Source organism: Pseudopipra pipra, chromosome 2 (genome assembly GCF_036250125.1).
Source record: "Pseudopipra pipra isolate bDixPip1 chromosome 2, bDixPip1.hap1, whole genome shotgun sequence".
NCBI classification, from domain to species: domain Eukaryota; kingdom Metazoa; phylum Chordata; class Aves; order Passeriformes; family Pipridae; genus Pseudopipra; species Pseudopipra pipra.
This window is the reverse complement of record NC_087550.1, coordinates 89,644,000-89,664,742: the sequence shown is the minus strand read 5'-3', so window position 1 is coordinate 89,664,742 and position 20,743 is coordinate 89,644,000. Positions and strand designations below refer to the sequence as shown.

General features: G+C 38.9%; 2 long non-coding RNA genes across 2 annotated transcripts in view; one reads left to right on the top strand and one right to left on the bottom strand.

Annotated features, from left to right (window-relative positions):
- Positions 1 to 11,493: 11,493 nt before the first annotated feature.
- LOC135407071 (uncharacterized) lies at positions 11,494 to 16,119 on the bottom strand. Its single transcript, XR_010426672.1, has 2 exons — positions 15,657 to 16,119; positions 11,494 to 12,127 (listed from the first exon to the last, which is right to left on the bottom strand). It is a non-coding gene; the product is annotated as an uncharacterized LOC135407071 (long non-coding RNA).
- Positions 16,120 to 17,925: 1,806 nt separating this feature from the next.
- Positions 17,926 to 20,743, top strand: part of LOC135407063 (uncharacterized) — a 22,799-nt gene continuing 19,981 nt past the window's right edge. Inside the window, exon 1 of the long non-coding RNA XR_010426667.1 lies at positions 17,926 to 18,272. This is a non-coding gene — a long non-coding RNA (uncharacterized LOC135407063). The remainder of the gene's footprint in view (positions 18,273 to 20,743) is intronic.

Sequence of the window (20,743 nt, the reverse complement as noted above, 5' to 3'; positions counted from 1 at the left end):
AAATCTAGCTGTATAGTTCATGATGTATACCTGTGCACTATAGTGCTTCAGTTGTGGAACCCACCTTTGGTATCTCTCAACAGTCCAACCTTGCACCTTTAAAAGGTCACTGTCAATGGAGTAATAAGCTAGTGCATTGGAGATATAAATATACATTCAATTCCTAACGCTACTGATTGAGAAAGCAACCTTAACAAGATGCACTCAAACACACTCATGACAACAGTCTGTTCACGATCACTACATATTTGGACACAACACTCTACAAGAACCAGCTTTCCAACTGGTCTTGTAATTATGAGACTGTGATAATTATACTCATTGATCAGTGATGCTGATCAGTTTCCACTTGGGCTCTACAATGAAGAAATTGGTAAATACTGCACATATTTCTGCATGTTACTTTTTGAGTGCATTTAGTTTTGCTCAAGGCAAGGAAAAGTCTTTTGGAGCACAAGTCCATTAGGGACTGGGTTGGGGCATTCAGACCCCATTGCTGATAGGCAGGTGCATGGAGTTAGCACTGTATATCTGATTAAAAAAATGGAGCAGTGGTGTTTAAAACAGCAATAAGCTAGCAAGTAAGCAAAGGCAGACTTAAATTCCAATATGGGGTAACCAAAACTATGGAAATGTTAATGAACTGTATTCAGCAGAAATAAAGTCAGCAGGGAGGAAAACACCAGTACGTGGCTGTGACTTAATTGTTACCTTACAATTGTGTATGTGCTCTGCATCTAATGAGTGCAGATTAGGAGTCCAGGACTCAATTAAAAATGCTATAAACAAAATAAAGCAGTACAAAGGCAAGGAGATAGCATGATAAACCCACACACTGTGATTGGGAGAACATCATACCATATATAAGATGTCTCCAGATCTAAAGGAACAACAACAAATGTTCAAAGTGAACATCTAAATGATTCAAGAGTATAGTTCAGTCTGTGATACAAGGAGAAACTGTAGCCGAGGAGAAGGTAAAAGAGGAGACTCCTTATCTCAAAGGCCAAAGTACCGTACGTAAAACAGAAATCTGGCATTTACTGTTGAAAAGAATTTACACTAAAGTGTGATACAGAGGATGTAAGGTTTCCTTCAGAGTTGTAATTTTTCTTTTTCATCTCTATTCTAGGTTTGTTTGGAAGCAAGCTGAAGTACTCCATGTTAAGATCTTGGAGACGGGAGGGGAGAGGAAGGGAGGATCAGTACTCAACTGAAGATTTGATTCAAAGGGCATCATCTTCCAACAGGCAATGCCTAAACTCTCTCTATGCTTCAAATAAGACACATATAACACACAAATCAAGTCAAATAATCAGAAACATGAAGTGAGCAATAATGATTAATGAAAAAACTAAAAATAAATTAATCACATTCTCCTCTTTGAACTACACAGTTAGAAATCAGATACTATGAAATCAGTGATTGTAAATTGTGGTGACAAAGCAATTTTATTGGCTCTTTTAGAGCCCTGCAACCACCACTAGAGCAGTGTTTCAGGCAGTGTATTAGTCAAGCAGGACTGAACTACCAACCACCTTCAACTCACTACCCTTGGCAACCAAGTTATTGTCACTTTTGATTCTGACAGTTAGCAATGTCCCTGGTTTCATCTCACAAGGAAGAGTTTGGGTCTGTTAATAAAGCCATTCTAATTAAGCTAATAATTTGTTACTTCTGTTTTGATTTAGCTGCAAGAATACAAAACTTACGATTGATAGAGATATCAACTTTATTGAAATGGTCAAAACTGAGATGCATATGCAGAAGCAGAACCTGAGACATCTGAGAAGACTGAAGTCCTTGCAGGGTTCAGGGTACTCCAACTGAACAGGAAGTTCAAAAATGGAGCTTTAAGAATAAGGACTGTATTCATTTTCAGACATTTATGTCTTTGTGTTTATCTTGGTCCATTTTTATGGATGAAAGCTCTGTCATCACAGTACACTTTTGCCTACAGGACTATCTTGTGACCACATTGCTGGTGTTCCCAAAGGAAGAAAACTTCTGCTTCTCAAAACACTTGGATTCCCCAGACTCAGGAGAACACTTCTCTCACACTCAAATTTGCCTCAGCAATTTCTGTTGTGGGATCTCCTCTTGTTATGACCTCATACCATTAACACTGAGGGGGCAAGATGACCCTTGTTAAGAAAGGCCACACTGTCATCAGCCTCAGGGAAGATGAAAGCAGTAGGCAAATTAAGTTCAAAGAGTTTTCAGGTTGACAACAAGGACAATATGGATGCTGGGTACTCATGCTGAGATATCCAGTAAGATTATTAATAACTGTCTCATTATTATGTTGCATTTAAAACTATTCTCTAATTTTTCTTAATTAATGTTTGGGTTGCACATGTGGAAAACTCTATAAAAAGAAGCTGTCCACTATTATTTATTTCAGCCTGGATTTGTTACAATGCCTGCAGAAACTGTTCAGAGATGCTACATAGTGATACTGGTACATTATCAACAGACACCCCCCCCCTTACATTCTTGTATTCTGCAACCTGCAATTGCATAGAATCACTTATTGCCAAGTGGTCATTTTCTCACATTTGTTATGACAACAGGATAAATGCCAGCGTTTGTCAACATCTTGTAAATGATGAGTCTTAATGAGGCAATCTAGTGTTTCACCCCTCTGAGGGATCTCATAATAGGATGAGCAAAATACCAGGTTAAAGGAAGTGGGAGGTAATCTCAGGGGACAAACCATTTCTTGTACAATATATTCCTCAAGGTTTTGCTTGGAGTGGGTTCTAGGATGCAGGCCAATTTGGCGTACCCCCTTGTACAACATTTTAATTGTATTTTTATCAAATCCAGCAGAAATGCAGTCTGCATGTTGAATCTGGCAGTAAACAGTGCCCTGTGAGAAAATAACAGTCTGAGATTTGAGAACTTTCACCTCCTACATCAACCTTAGTCATTCTTCCTAAGCTGAAGAATATACCTAATGTGCATGCTCTTGGTCTGTCCTGTTTTTTGTTGGTTGTTGTTTTTATTACTTTGATTTTGTAAAATGTATTTCTGCCATTTGTGCTTGCTAATTTATTTCAGGAGGTTTCTCTGAAAAAAATGCAAAGCACATATCAGTCCAGCATTTTTGGATTAAGCTCTGTTCTGGATGCTTTTAATTATAAGCCAAAGGGGGAGAGAATTCTTGCACTGCCTCTGAGCTTTTTAATGTGTTGCTTGTTTTTCATATATATGTATACTATTCTGCATGTCAGAATGCCATGACTTAAAAAACTTGAGTCAATAAAGTAGGTGAGAGAGCCCTACAAATGTAATACTTAATTAGAGCAAGACAGGTTTTTCAGAAACAAGTACTATCACTTCATCACTCTATAAATGATACTATAGATAATCAAGAGATATTGTGTTTTGATAACAAGAAACATATATAATTTAGGATTCAGACAATTGTCTAGCAGGTTTACAGTTCAGTAGAAATTTGTTTCTTTGTGTCTTGCAGCTTTTTTTATTTATTTGGGTCAAACCAACAACTCAATGAACATCACAGACTTTATGAATTTGGGCAATTGAGAAATAAGGAAATATTACATTATAGCACTGTTATGGCCTTATAAAAAAAAATCCAATGGAAAATTACTCAAGTCAACAGTAGAATATGTTGAATTTTGTTGAAGTCTTTCATGCAAAATTATGGAAACCTTTGAATTTCATCAAGGTCATGTAACTTCATTTCAATACCTGACACATTATGCAGAAAAACTGTAAGGCAAGTAATGAAGTGCTTCTGTAAACTTATATTATATTTTTTGGAACAGAAGTGTGGGGGGTGCTGAAAAATTAATTTCTTAAAAGTCTCATAAATTTCAATTATTTGTTCTTATTCTGGCTGAAAAACAATTCTGAAGTTTCAAAATTTCTTCTAGGACAGACATTACAGATATTACTACATACATGATGGGAGAACATGTTAATTCTCCAAGATACCTTAATTTCACAGCACCCCCTCATTCTGTGTTTTTTTGTTTCACCACATCTCCAGTCTTCCTCATAGTGCCCTCCACATCTCCCAGGATCAGATTCTCAGTGTCTTGAAGAAGGCAATATATTGATATATCCTGATTTTCATTTCTGCTGTTCATCTGCATACTGGAGACATGGTTTAATTGGATTGGATTGGCCATGGCTGTGCCTTCTCCTGCCAACAGAACTGATATTGTAGTTCTTTCCTACTAATTGTTTGTATAACAACTGTTAATGTTAATCAGAACAACTGCAACTGGCTCTGGTTCGCATCTGTTTTGCTTTAATTGTCATTTAAGTGTTAACAGAGTTCAAGAGAGGCAGGAGGACCTATGCTACACTTGTACATGGCTAACAAGAACCTAGAGCAGCATACTATTTTGAACTTTATTAACCACTGAATTTTAAGCAGACTAAATTCTCAGTGCTTTACATTTGTAGGTTCCTTCACTAAGATTGTTTATATAAATATGAGAGAGAAAGACAGAGGATGCATTGCGCAAGGACAAGAAGGAAGACAGGGAGAGGCTGGTCCAACCATGAACTAAGTGGAACAAAGTTTTCTGATTTAGAAAAATCCTGTGAAGAGACACAGACTTTGGAACTCTCCTTGTCACAGAAAAAATTTCATGACCTGTAAAAATTATACACTGAAATCAAATAAGAAAAGGCAGGTAAGCCTGGTATGTGGGGCTTTTGAAGACTAATAGTAAAGACTAGAAACAGTGCTATTGCTGTTGCTACAGAAAGCATCCATGTAGTAGTCAAGGATGTAAAGTAGCTTTACTAATAAATTAAATCATTTATTTCTTCCTTAACTCTGTGGGGTTTGGTGGTAATTACACAGGAAAATGTTTGTTTCTGGAGGTGAAAATCTAAATTTCAGATGACAGAAAATAGTTTTTGAATGAAGCATGACACCGCAAAATGTACTATCTCAAGGCAAACCATACCCTTTATTTCCACTGTAGCTCTTTCTCCCCTAAAAAGAAGTGGCAGGAGTTCAGGAGTAGTGTAGAAAGGAAGATATAGAAGGACTTTTGACTGTCCTCCTCAATGTCATCATAAGCAAAAGAGATAAAACATTTTTGGAAGGGGACGAGTATGAACCACCAGTAATAGGCCACCCAGCCTTCCTAGCACTCACACTTTCTCTTGCTTAGATATCCCAAAATCTTCTCTAATTTCATAATTTTAAAGTACCTTCATACATAAAATAAGCATTTAAAGATTTGCAAGGAGCAAATAAAAGCAGCTGGGATTTCAATTGAACCTATCACAACTGCTATTTTCACTTCAGTAAAAGAAAATAATAAATAAATTTTCACTCATTCTTATATGATATCATATAGTATTTTCTTTATTTAAACTAAGGCAGGATGGAGAATGAAAAGACAGTTTCCAGATTAAAGCAGGCTAAAACCAGTTCTCTTTATTCCTATATAAATTGTTTCCTAATACTCCTGAGATCTTTTCTCCTTCTTTTCCCCACTTCATTAGTAAGGGTTGTAAATGAAACAATTCATAAACATTCTTTTAAGGAAATTCTTCATTTTCTATAACAAACATTTTTATAAGAAACAAAAATTCCATTGAACTGTCAATATGTAAATTATTGGCTGACTAGGGAGCAGTTACTTGCAAATAACACTATATAGTGCTAAATTCCAGTTAGCTGTAGAGCCACAGGATAGCTCATTCCTGACCAATGCATGGCAATTTGATTGTCTCTATCCAGAGATATCTAGATATCTAGACAGTTTAGAGAGAGGACATATGGGAAGAATCGCCTGCCACACACATGTTTCACATGAGCATATTCTTCCTCTCCAAATGGAGATTCATCATCTTGCATCAACTGAGCCTCTCCCACAGCTTTCCTACCTGCATTAGGACACTTGGATATTTCTGCTGAAAGGCAATCTTGTTTTAAAGGTGTAAATAATAAGCAATAGATAATGAAAAAAGAAGTTCTGAAAATGCAGTTCTGTTGCTGTGTAATGGACATCAAGTTTTTATCATGAGCTGAAATATTTGAACAAATTATAGTGCTAAATGTCTCTATTCCTTAGAAGTGATTGTACATACACTATAGTTACCTATGACAATACAGCTGAATATGAGTGAAGGATTTCTTGCTGAATGACTGCAGATCCGAATATAAGCCAACACTAGCAAAATTATACCATATCATTATACCTTCTTCACAGTTCGTGCCTCATGTCCATGTTTCTGTTTCTCATCTCTAACCAGCATTAACTTTTGTATGACTGTTTTGGTTTAACCCCTGACATCCACCAAGTACCACACAGCTGATTGCTCACTCCCCCACCGGTGGGAGAGAGAATCAAAAGGGTAAACCTAGAAAACTCATGGTTTGAGATAAAGACAGTTTAATAGGGAAAGTGAAAGCTGTCCACACAAGCAAAGCAAAACAAGGAACACATTCACTGCTTCCCATGGGCAGCTGGGTGTTCAGCCACCTCCAGGAGAACAGGGCCCCATTACATGCAACAATTACTTAGAAAGACAAATGCTACCACCTCAAATGTCCCCATCTTTCTCCTTACATCCCCCATTTTATACACTGAGTGTGATGTCATATGGTATGGAATATCCCTTTGGTCAGTTGGGGTCACCTGTCCTGGATGTGTCTCCTTCCAATTTCCCATGCACCTCCACTCTACTCAACAGCATTGTAGCATGAAAAACAGAAAAGCCCTTGGCCCTGTGTAAGCACTGCTCAGCAATAACAAAAACATCTCTATATTATCAACCCCGTGTTCAGTACAAATCCAAAACACTAGTCACTGTGAAAAAATTTAACTCTGCCCCAGCCAAAACCAGCACGACACACAAAAAAACTCTTAGTGCAGCAGCATCATTAAACCATTGTTCGATAACCCTTACACATGACAAAGCCATCAATCCTAAAGTATATGGTCTCCAATGGCCTCCTTTTCTCAGTGGTGAGGGCACTCACATGATATGAGATGCTGCTCATTTCTTCACTTCATCATTGCGAGTTTGGTCTCCCTAAGTGACAGAGTCAGACATTTCAAAGTGTTAAGGGAATATTGTTGGGCATATTAGCTAGGGAAGTTCTGCCTTTATATTTTTACAGATTCTGAAAGAAATTCAGAAAGGGACTTCAGCTCACACTCTCACAGATCCACTTTCCACCAAGCCAAAATCAGTTGTCATGACTTGATCCTAACAAATAATTTGATCAGATTCTATCACCTCCTAGACAGTTTCAAGTGACAACAAAAGGTAACAGGGTTTGAATATTCTCCTTTCATCTATTCCACATGATTAAGGGGTTTAGTCTAATAAATTCCACTATATAAAAATAAGTATAAATGATGACAGGAAAGATGCAGCTTAGTCCCTGCATAAAGAGATTTGTTTGGGGTTTTTCCCCCCTCACATAAATAGAAGTCTTTATAGGAAGGTGAGTTTGTATATGCTTATCTTCAATTAAGCTCATGAAGCTTGCAGGGAGGCTGTAAAGCTCTGTAAGCTCACTGAGCTCTTAAGACTGGACAGCACTACCCCATGAGCACAGCATTCAAAATCAGTGGAGACAGAGAACCCCTAAACACAACTCCATTTAAATAGTCAGACCTTGTTAATCCAAGCTTAGTTTAACTAAATGCCTGAGTATCTGAAATGCTTAAGTGGCAACCTGTCTCCAAGTCTGAATGTACCTTTGATTTGTTAATCTGATTGTAAGGATGGGGGTATCCTGTATGAAATGAAGTTTGCAAACAGCTTTGGATTAATCAGCCTTACATGCTACAAAACAAAGTAGATTCCTGCCACTGTATTTATCATCAGGAGAGGCTGGCACCCTCTCTCCCTGGCTGATTTACAGAATTGCATATTTGGCATAGCAGTGTAATATTCAGACAACAGAATTTTCTAATAAGGATGTGCAATGAATGGAAATAAATGGAATGTACCTGAAATTATGCACCTAACTTTAGAGTACATTATGTCCTGGTAGCTTAAAAAAAAAAAAAAAAGTCATTATTAGAATGCACTAACTTTCTGGACAATCTGATTCATACATAGCAAATTTGAAACCTTTAAAAGATTCATTTGTGGTTATTAGGCCTCTTAGTCGTGTGTTTATTCTGTTGCAGTTCCAAGGAAATGTAACCTACTAAATCTATTAGATTTTGATATCAGACTGCCTATCACTTTGGTTCTATTCAAAGGATTTCTTATGTTTGATATCTCTGTGACATTAATGCTGGGGCATCTGTCCATTTCCAAAAATGAGCTATCACACATCTGGCTGCTGGTAATAATTGCTTTAGCAATGACTCTTTCTCTGAGTCAATAACCTCATTTGGACTGTAGCAGGACAGGTTTGGTGTGCAGCCTAACTCACATTATCTAATTCTGTAGCTCTCCGCTTCTGTTGTATATAGGAGACTGTCATACAACCACAGTGCTACGTCATTTGAGTTCTTACCAGAATAAAATACATTTCTGAAGATGCATTGTCATGATAAACTCTTAACTATTAACTAAAGACTTTTTTCCCCCCAAATCACAATGTTTTTCATTTATATTTCCTCTACCACATTTTTGAGGTTCAAGTATTTCTCATTATGGAGAGTTATTGCACTGAATTGCATTGTCTTTACTACCATGGAGTCATTTTCTTCAGTTAAATGACACTACATAATTTAGATAGATAAAGCACTAGCAGAAGTTTTATCAGATTAATGGTATTGGGGTATCCTGATGAACTCGGTTTTTTAGAGGACTGTAAATAACATAAGGCTTTGTACCTAACATTATTACTGACAAATGCAGCACAGCCACATTTGAAACTGCTTATGCTGAAGCAAAATTGTCCCTGTAACCCTGAGAGGAAATCAAGACTCATCTGAGTGAAAATTTGGGCTTCCTGATCCACTTTACAATCTGGACATAAAATGTAAGGATTTCAACTGGAATCATTTCTCCTGGGTCAAATCTAATATATTGCTTTTTGGTTTGGTTAGGTGTGGTTTGGTTTTAATATTGCCTAGCTCAAAATGCTTACTTAAGTTCACTTGGAAGCCTCGAACAGGCACACTGGGATAGCTTGGAATAGCCTGGAACAGCCTGGAACAGTTCTGCACACTGGAGTAGATTGTCTGCCCAGAGAGGTTGTGGACTCTCCCTCACTGGAGATACGTCAGAACCGTCTGGACACAATCCTGTGCCATGTGGTCTAGGATGACCCTGCTTGAGCAGGGAGGTTGGACTAGATGGCCCGCTGTTGTCTCTTCCAACTTGAACTATTCTGTGATTCCATGAAGCCTGAGGGTATTTCATAGTGCAAAGATCTTCAGGGCATCACTGACTCAGGCTGATAAATTGAGCCACTTTAGAATATCAATATGTGGGTCAAACGCAGAAGTCACACTCCGAATCAACTGCGCCCAGACTAGAAACTCTGCCTGTCTTTTTGGGTTAGGTACATCACTTACAAAATCAGATACGGATCTGAATTGAGCTGACTTAGGTGGGATCACATTTATTGTTTAATGGTTGGTGTGTTTAAGGCCAATGGTGGTACGTGAGAGTTACTGTGAACCAGCATTTATCTACTCCTTCCTGCTCTGGTTGCTGGCATTCAGGAAATTACTCTATCTTATTTAAGTCTTTTTCCTTCATTACGTTCATTTTTGAGTCCAGGAGAGAATATTAGCAAAATTAACATTTTTCTGTTCTGATAGTATTGCTGTGACAAAAGTAGTAAAGATGTGAAACGAATGGCTATTGAGATAAGACTGATCTTGTCTTCTTTGAAAACTTAATCCGCTCTCATCCATTTTATTCTTTTTTTTTCCACAATCCACACTGCAGTCATTCATGTCTTTGAGAGCCACGTGGTGAGGCTAAAACATTAAATGTAAGGTAGCCCCTGGTGTAGATGTTTACACAAGCTGTTTTCTTCAAGGCAGGTACAGTGAAAACATTCAGTTGTGGTAAATTAAGGCAATGGAAACTAACTCGTCCTCTGCTCTCCCCTGTATGTCATTTGCATAAACATCTAGACTCTTCAGACAGTTTTGCCCTCTGCTTTGCCTGGAAGAAAGCTAAGAGTATGATTCCCCTCGCTCCCGTTTGCTGCAGTGGAAATCTCATTGTGCCTGCCATTTCTCCAGCATTACCCATCTGTGATATTAGTGCATAGGAAAAAATTCCATTAATAAGCTTGCAGGCTGATGAAAGCCTTGCACTGAAAGTACACAGCTCCATATCTTTCATTCCTCTTTCTCCATTGCATAACTCAAAGAATTGATCTTCAGGGCTTACCCTGAAACCTTACTGATATTAGCAGCTTGATGTCACACCCTACGTATCTGTTAGCACTGTTCTGTATCAGTGTCAAGCAAAACAGAAAACTGATCCTATTTGACACAACTAGGCAGGAATTCATAGCTTTATCATCCAGCTGGTAGAGTGGTTTGGGACAACTTGTCTTAGGATGTGAAAGGAAATGTGCTTGAAGCATGGAATTCTTTGCCTGAAACTTACCATGCACAGCAATAGTGTGCAACTATTTGTCTAAGATATCAGGGTATTTGTGGCTAATGTTGATACATAGAAATATAGATATTTTTAAGAACATGGGTTTTTTTCTCTGTTACTCTGCTTCACAGCTGCCTCGGAAACCAGTGGAAAAATGAGAAGCAGTTTTGATGTCACAGAAAATGAAAAAGCAAAATCATTCCAGCAGTACCAGCACTATAGCATGAACTACTGGACAAGAATAAAGGAGCTGCAGCCTGAGTATAAGCTGACAAATCATCCCATTGCATATTACCTTCTTGAGCCAAGAATGCAAGTTCACTTTAGAAAGAGCCAGTTGCACTGGAAATACAGCAGTAAGTAGACAATCATCTCATTAAACAAAAGCACATTCATTAAGACATTAGGTTAGAGCTCTCTGTCCCAGCCATGAAGCTGCAGCTTACCCACCTGAGAAATTCCATATGCTGTTTGCTGTGATTTGTTATCCAAGAGAGTTTTGCTATCTGGACAGCTAGGAGTCAGTTGCCTATCAAGCAGAGAGGGGGAAATCAATTTTTGACGAATTCATCATTGAGGTTTGCAAGGAAATTAATTTTATTATATTCCCCAGGGCTATCAAAGTTGAAAGTACTGCTGAAGTAACAATGAGGTTTGAAGAAAAGCGTTTCCTGAACTTGCATGTGTACAACTGATCGGACATATATCCTCCCTCTGTGCCTGTAAATGTATTACCAGGATAGGATAATATTCCATCATCATTGACTGTGCAGACAAGGTAGAATACTCATGGACACATACATCAGATGTATAGTGTGCAACCCCAAGATATTTTTTAGATGAGCCTTCTTTCAATACGGCCAAACCAAATGACCAAATCATTTGGATTACAGCATCCATACCACTACACAGCTAAAGTTATTCTGGATTTTTCTGTTTGGTACACAGAGCTATGGAAGGACTATGTTTATTTGGACTGATTCCCTTTTTTTCACCTTTACTGGATTCAGTACAGTTGAAAAAGAAAGCAGACTTGTGATACGCATAAATGTCACTGAAAATCATACAAGCACTACTTGGAAAACATTTTGTCTCATCCACCTTGCAAAATTGTTAATGAATTTCTCATCTCTCCAGCATTGCAGATCAGGTAGCTGCTGATAGTCTGGAATCCTTTGGTGTGTCTCCAAGAAATGGGACAGTACATTATACAGATCAGAGTAACTGAGAACAAATTCCTGGCAACTAAAACATGACCTTTCTGGTCTAAAATAGTCTCTTAGAGCTCCATCGTGTCCTGCTATCTCCTCTCAGTGCTAGGAAATTGCTCTGAAAGTAACTCCTTCACCTTTCTCTGATCCTCTTTAGTCTCATTTTCTTCTCTGTTTAAATTTATATTGACTAGACTGTTCTTCTGCTTCCATCTCTCTTCATTCTTGCCTTCCTTTCTTATTTTCTTCAAGTTCCTGCTCTTCTCATCACTATCTAAGCACCCTATCAAATTCAGAAGTCTGTTACTCTGTTGGATGGTCTTCTATACAACAGCTTTCTCTTCATTTTTTTTCAGACAGAGTTGTAGTTTCTCCTGAAGAAGAGAAGAAAATAAGAAATCATGGAGAACTTGCCTTCTATTTATTCCTTACATATGGTGCTGTACATTAAGAAGTAAGTTTTTATCTCTAAAGACTATTCTTTCTGTGAGTTTTCCATTGTTACCAGCAGATTCCTAAACGTCAGACTTTCAACAAGGAGTTATTCCAAGAAAAGAAGCAAGGAGACAATTTTACCTTTAAAATTTACAAAAAACTGTACAGTGCAGAAAAAAGAGGAAAAGAATGAAAAGGAACAATGAAGCCAACAGATAGGATCAATATCTTGAAAATCTTCCACACCATTATTGCTCATAAAGATTTCTGCAGGTTCAGAACTTTCAGCTTTCTCATGAGGAGAAGCAGAAGGGAGGCACTTATCTCTCATGTTTGGTGACCAGTGATAGACTTGAGGGAACATCATAAAGCTTTGTTAGGGGAGGTTTAGGTTGGATATTAGAAAAAAGTTCCTCATCCAGAGGGTGGTTGGGCACTGGACCCCAGGGAAGTGGTCACACTACCAAGCCTGACAGAGTTCAAGGAGCATTTGGATTATATTCTCAGGCACATGCCTGAGACTCTTGGGGGTGGTCCTGTGCAGGGCTAAAAGCTGGACTCGATGATCCTTGTGTGCCCCTTCCTTCCAACTCAGCATATTCTCTGATTCTGCGTAATCCTTTTTCCTTACAGTAAAGGAGTCCTACTTTCTAGTTCTTCAGAAATTGCAACTAAAATAATTCTTCTCTCCAGTATCTGACCAGTATTCTCTGGTTTCCACAACTTCTATCCACCCTCAAGGCATGAGAGTGCTGTACTTTCTTGTCCTATACCATAGAAGGCTCCATTTCTGTGTGCCATCGGGTGTGGTTTCTCTATCCATATAAGGCTTTTGTTGATGCTTTTGGATTCATTATAGGACTTTTATTTCTTTAATTCTACCATTTCCATTCTCTAATATCACTAACTGCTTTCCATAGTTTCTTCAAGTTCTTTCTTTCATAGTCAGATTAAAAACTGTGAAGTCTAGGAACAGATAGAGAAATGTTACAGACAAGATAAACAAGTTCAGACTGTGTACGCTCCCAGGTTTATGTTGGAGGTTAGGCTTCAACTTCAGATCAGAAAAAAACCAGAAAAACTATTTTCTAAAGATACTTTTCTTATGATGGCATGTGTTTTCAGATTAGTCCTATGAACGTGGCAGAGGTTCTGATAGGGAACACCAGTTCTGCCCCATTCCTAATCCACATTTAAGAATGTTTGCAAACAGATATTATTTCACAAGAAAAACAGATTACCAGATTGATTTATTTCCCCTCTCCCCAAGTGCTACTTTTAAACACAAAGACGAAATAGGCATTTGGAAGCAAGAAAGCAGGAAAAGGAGGACCAGATGCTTTTCTAGGCAGATTTGCCACTTGAATTTTCCATGTTGCACCCATTTCACAGCCATTCTTTGAAAATATTCAGGCTTTTTTGTGGGGCTGTGAACGGCTCAAAACTAAACAGAACTGAATGATTTAGTAGAAAACAGGAGTGGGTCATTTCCTGCTATTTCTGATCAATCTGCCTTGTGCCTGGAGTATGAGGGAATGAAGAAAGACGAAAGCAGTGTCATGGTGGAAGTGCCAAGATGCTGAAGTTAAGAATAAATCTGTCTCCTGGCAACTCGGTACATTTGCTTTCCTTTGCCTCTACCAAGTGTTGTGGTACAGCAGAATACAAAGTCAGCAACAACTTTATTTCTTCCTACTGAAAAAAATATCACTGAATTCAAGACAAAGTAAACACACAAGTGAATCAGAAAATGGAGTCTCTCCTATCCAGACATGTTCTATCCTTCCATGTAAAAAGATGCTGAAAATATTACTCCTGCTTAATAATCTGGTTTTTAAAACTAGAGACTTGAGCAAGAGGAGAAGTCCCAGTGATGATGCCTGCACAACACTACTGCTGTATTGCCCAGTGTTCTACTATCAATACCAACTGAGTGCTAAAACTAGTCCTCTGCATACACCTTGCTCTCTCTATCTCTTCCTAACTCTTTTTTTGAGCTTGCTACTTCTGAATTTAAGTCAGATATTTTAAACTAGGACATGAATGCTTTAAGATTAACATTCAGAACTTAATTTTACATGAGCTTACCGTTCTCTGAGCCAGTCTGGTTCTGGCCACAGATGGAGTATGTTTCGCTTTATCATCTCTTTACTTCTTTCGTCTCAGAAAGAAGCAAAGCAACCAGTACAGTGGTTTTAACTAACACATGATTGTTATCTAGCTGGGATTAAGAAGGTAATATCCAGCTCAGTGGTGGTAGCCTCTAAAGATGAACTAACTCCATCTCTTGTAATTGTGGTATTGAGTTCAAATCTGCATATATGATGGACAGGCAAACCCTGCTTTTCATAGGCACTGGCCTCAACTTACAGAGGGACAAGGCCTCAAATGACACAAAAAAGCTCCCTGCCACACTCTGTTTGTCTAAATCATATTCTGTCCCTGACGATAACAGAAGAAAATCCATTTTAAGAATGAACCTGCTCATAATATCCACATTTTCCTAGGAAGGATTTTTCAGGCAGGAAGTAGTCCAAAGGAAAAGATTTAAAATATTCTTAAATTTCTTTTATGAGCCAGTATATCAGCTCCTCATTTCATAGACCTTTTGACACAATCAAAGGCAGCTTTCCCTCTTGTCTTACAGGTATACTCTGTTCCAAGCTAGAGCCAGAAATAAGCCTGTAATGTGACTCAGGTGACTGATCACATTAGAAAGAGTAAAAACCACTGACAGAAAATTCACAAAGAACCAGTGGCCTGCTATGTTTTGCATGATTTATTATTGGCCAGTGAATAAATTTATAAGATGACATCTTAGAGACAGGGAAAAAGAGTGACTGGCAAAGAATACAATGTATTTCTACCACATCTCCCCATTTCTATTAACAGAATGGCAAGAAGGGGGTGTACCTGCTGCTCTAAAAGTTAAGACAAATGCAGAATTTTTTTTGCTAAAAGGTTACCTCAGTAACTTGGCAGTGTGTACTTTTTATTCCTCAAACTTTCTTTCTGCTCTGAAATCCTGTGCTACCCTCCTGTGACATTTTCTTGCATGCGCTCAACTGAAGTTTGGGTCTATTGTTTCACAAGGGAGTTGAGCCTTCAGCAGTTACTTATTTATTGAGGTCACTTAAGGTCAGTGATGTGGGTTTAATGGAGTGCTTTTTTTTCAGAATATGGTCAGTCTAGTGTGTTGTAATTCCTTTAATTTTGCGAAAAGGGAGATAGATGGTGGAGTAGTTTCATTTTAAAATTAAGTACATATCAGTTGTGTAGGTTTATACCTGCATTGAATGTATAACTGGCAATTTCCAATGCAAGTCACCCTCCTGTCACGATTTTGGTTTGATATTAACGGAGTCATACAGCTTCTCAAGAACAAGACCTTAGTTCTTTATTTTTCACTGAGGGGTTTTGTGTGTGTGTGTGTGTGTTATGTAGCAAGGAAGGGCTATTCTGCCTTACCTCTCACATTTCCTCCTTGCCTGGGTGACGGGGGATTTGTTGACATTTGCTGCATGCCCTGTTGCTATTATAAATCGGAAGCTACATTTCAAGCTTCAGCACACTCAGAGTTAAGCTGCACTGGAAAGGGACAATGAAAAATATAAATGGAAGAAATTTGAAGATGTGAAAAGGGAATTATTTGGGAGAGTCTTTTATTTTAAAGCTTTTAAAAACAGACTGAGAAAAAAAAACCTTGTAAGGATTTTTTAATGTAAACTTTGTAAAGTTGGGTTGGGGTTTTTTGCTTTGTTTTCAAAGTATGATGTCCAAAGTTATGGTTCTAACTCTTTGTTTAGTCACCAGAGTTTGCCACTCTGAAATCTTCCCCTGAAACAAATCCTCAGTGCAAAAAGTATAGATTTTGTAATGTATAACATTTTCCAGAATTCTAAAAGTGTCTTTCTAAATAGTGCTTAGTGTCAGGATTTTAAGGAGTTGATAAATTTGACTAAAAAAAATTTTTAGTTTTCTGTTTGTATAATATACAAATAAAGAATACCAACTATTGCAAAAATGAACAAAGAAAACTTGAAGCAAAATATATTTTATAAATCATGCCAAATAAAATATTTCATCTTACCAGAAATCAGCATTTTTTTTATAATTTCACCTTATGGGAAATTTATAGAAAAACGTTTGTTCTTGTGTTCTATTCCAAAAGGAAAGGGATGTTTTGCATCAGGATATTTCCCTCAAATGAAAAACTGTGTTCTTCTACAACTCCAATGGCCAGATTTTCTAGTCATTTAGGAGCTCCAAGTCACCTTAAAAGGAGAGTGAGTACAAATCAGTTTGTTTATCTGGGCTACTCACAATGATGTCTGTTTAGTGACTGTAATGCAGAGAATCAAATCTGGCCACAAATTCAATACCACAATCCTTAAAAAACTAGAACAAATAGAAAGTATAAAATAATAGAGAGGAAGCATATAATTTGAAAATATTTTTCATGACCTATTTTAACTTGTTTCACGATGTTTCTTCTTTTTCTCTGGGAAAATTTACTGCATAATTCAAACCTGCAGATAATTTCAACCTTTTTTCCTTTATTATTAGCTACTAAATTTTATTTAAGCTTGATCGTTTTTAAAGAGATGGGTGGGATAAAGTGAAGCTTCTAATTTTGCATCCTGCTCTAATCTCCGATTTGAGAGTGCTACAGTCTGGGGTTTTACATAGTAATATAGGGGGAGCAGATAGAGAGATGTGATACACACCTACGCCTTTGCATATCAACCTCGAGACGGGTCTGTATGTTTTGCAGTGGTGGCTGACCAAAACAGTCCCTTCTGGACTTCAAATCAGCTAATCTCCTTGGGAGGGAACCGCCTATATTTTTTTAGTTGGGATGCGCTTGGGGGGTATTTTTTGGGGAGCAAGGAGTTGTTATCCCTGAATGTCAGTCCTCCTAACCTTAAGTTTAAGGCTATTTTCAGACTTGGCCAAACGTTTGATTTTTGTAATTATTGTTAGGATTTCCTCCCCCTCCCCCCTACACGAAAACTAAAATTGTGATTTAGATATTTGGTCCCAGCGGCCCTGCCTGTGCTCAGCAAATGGTTCCATGTCACTCGCTGCATCACAATATCGGCGCGGCGGCGCTCGGTGGCAGCTAATCCTCTGAGCCTGTTAATAAGCTTAGGAGCACGTTCATTGAAGACTGACGCGTTAGTCACAAACAGGGAGAAAATATCTACTGGGGGAAGCTGAATTGGTTTTAATCATCTGCTAATCACCAGTAATGAGACCTACTCTGGGGAAGAAAAGAAAAACAGATAGTCAGAGGGAGGTTTTGTTCTTCACAGCGGAGTAACAGGGAATGAGAGGGCAGCTGTTATTAAGAGAGAAAAGACGGAAAGAAAGGAGGGATTTGGCCAGACCAGATGAAACTTCTTCTGTGGCGCACTGTTTTGTTAGCTGAGTGTTTCTTTCATTCAGCCTCCAAAACTTCAGATCTGTCAGCCCCTCTGAAAGCCCCAGCCCACCTCTCCAAGCCGCCGGGGAGAAAAGGCACCGCCACCCTGCCCCGCAGCCCCCCGGCCCGGACCCCCGGGCCCCGCTGCCCCTTCCCCGAGCCCTGTGGCCCCGGGCGCGGCTCCTCCAGCTGCCGGGCAGTGGCGGGCACGGCCAGCGGGGCCGGGAGCCGTGGGGCCGGGAGCCGTGGGGCCGGGAGCCGTGGGGCCGGGAGCCGTGGGGCAGCCAGCTGGAGGTGGGGCTGCCTTTGCGGGGAGAGGGAAGGGGCCTCCCTGCCCACTTCCTCACCATCCGCCTCGAAAAGTTGTTCTTCAAGATGGCTACTGGGAATAAAGCAAAGACAGGGACACCTCTGCGGCGGGTCGCGGCAGATTCTGGCTGGGGTGGGTGGCTCCGCTTCCCACCGGTGGCACCTTGAGCGGAGCGTCTGCTTCGAGAATCAGGCATCACGCTCTGCAGGTGAAAGTCGAGCAATAGGCAAAGCTATGACGCTTAACAAGAAAAGCAATGACGGAACTACGTTCCGTGTGCTGTGCAGATCAGCATTCTTAATTCCAAGGTGCTGGTGCGAGGACCTTTGAAAGACACTGGATATGACAGGTCACTCAGTTCCTTAACAGTAGGCCCTGGGTATCTCCTTCAGCTAGACCATCTTCACTCTTTTTAAAATTGGGTTTAATTTTTGGCTTATAACTGTGCATCTGGCTCAGAGAGAGGAAGAAAGCCCTTAGCTACATTTTAAAAAGTCCAATCTTGGATGAGCTCTTTAAGTGATTATAAAGTTGACTAAATGTAAAAGCTTTGCAAAGGCAGTAATTTCAGACACACTTCTGGCTGCTAAGACATGTCTATGTTTCATTTTCTGTATATTTTTAGGGAGCTTAAGTGGGGTGGGTAGCTCACTCATTGGAAAAAAAAAAAAAAAGGAGGTTTTAAATGTCATGCTTCATTTGGCTGTATGGAAAAGCTGACTATCAGATGTCCTGTCAGGAAATAAGATACACTGATATACAATGTGCAAACATTTTATTTTGAAGAACTCCTTCACAGTCTCACTTCATGGAAGTGAGTTGCCCAACTTAGTCACACAGCAAAGAGAAGTCTGCATCCTGATTTAGGTTTAATTTCTTGGTTTAGAGCTCATGGCAACAGGATATCTGAAAGGGAAAGCATGCCTCAGGTTTTTTTAATGTGGCTCCAGTAATTCTTATCATCACCATCAGGAAATGGGTCCCAGTACACCAGGATATGCAGAGAACATTAGCCGAGAGAAATTTTTTAACCTCCTCTTTATAGCTTGTTTATTAAAAGTGGAAGTCGGAACTATCTTTTACTGAGAATCATCACAGAGTCATGTTTCTGATTTTGGAGAAAGGCTCTCTGGAGATCTGGGAATAGGTGGTATCAGGGAAAAACTAAACATCATCAGGCAGTTTTTTAGTCTTTTCAACAGAAAGGCTTGAGAAGCTTTACCTGTGAGGGCAGACAACACTTCTCTAAATACCTGTTGTTATGATATGACCTTATTCTAGTGCCACCAAAAGCCCTTTCACTTACAGTGAGAAGACAGAAACAGTTATTTTGTAAAGGAAACAAAATTAGGAAAATTTAAAGTCCTTTTCCGGTGTCCTGTAAGAACTGATTTCTGTGTTGTCATTTACTGCTGTTGAGATACTCCTGATTGTGCAGCTCACCTTGAATGAAGAACAGAACTGTTTCTTAAAAGTGGCTATTTATTTTGGGAACCATTATCTTCATTGGCTTCACACAGATAGCTTGAAAGGTCTCACAGGAAAAAAAAAGGTGTTCAAGGCAGAAAGAAACCTCTTGCCTGCCTGTTCAACAGCTCTAGGATTCTTAAGCCATAAACAGTTGTGGATTGTCATGTATCCACTGATCTGCAACAGGAAGACAATGTGCAGAAAGTGGTGTTTCAAGATATTAGATTGAAATTTGAGACTGAAAATGAACTTAGAAAAATGTTTTTCTATTCAAAATAAGACTATCAGAGATGCCAGACACAATCATAGTGACCTCATGTATACATTCCTTTCAATTTGTAAGCAACTTTCCATTATAGTGAGCATGTCATCAAAGCCTTGAGGTAATGTTTAATTGCACTCTTTTTCTTTTCTTTTTCCACAAGTATATTCAGTATTGTACTGATGTTTTCTCAGTTAGTTCATCTGTCTCTGTATTTTATCTTTCTGTCTGTCAGGCTTATTAGCATATTTTGACAGATTAAAAGGCTAAGGTCAAACAAGCAAATCCCCAAAGAAATACTGCTAATTATTGTCATATGTTTTTTAAATACTTTTGCTTCTTCAAAGAATTTCATAAGGAACTAAATTCAACTTTGCAGTCTATTTCTTTCATGAGCCCCTTCTCTCTTTAACATCACTTTTCCTAGTCACTCTCCAGTGCCCCTACCCTCACTAGGCAAGCAATTACCTACTTACAAAAGTGCAAGACTGTGCTTTAGGTAAGTTACATTTTGTGGAAGTTACCTGCAGTACATACTGATGCACACACAATGAGTAGTGTTCAATGAACCAGCAAACATGGGTTTGGGTGGCTTTTCTGTTTCATGACATCTGGACAAGTGAAAGACCCTTTTTATTGCTGGCAAAGTGACACAGATCATACTTCTTCCAGAATCCTGCTCAGGGGCAAGTGGGTGCTGCATACAACTGTGATCAACAAAGGGGTCCTTCACACTCTAGCATTTCCCCCCCTTTGTATGGTGAGGAGGATTGGTTATGATCTGGAGGTAGAGTTAGAAGGCCAATGTGCTGCATGTTAGTACCAGATGCTGTGCAGTTTTCTTTACCTTCAGCTGCTTAGAAGACAAAACAGAGCAGGCAGATGATCTGAGCAGGCAGATGATCTGAGCATGAGTGAAAAAAAAATTTAAAAAACAAAACACAGAAGTCTAACATTCAGTAGGGAAGAATGATTGCAACCACAGTCAGCTGAATACTTTCTGCTTTTGTCGTTGGCCAAGGTAAATAATAAGGTAGGAGTTTGTCAGATAAAGGAAGATATTGGCTTCTTGTGAGGATGAAACAACA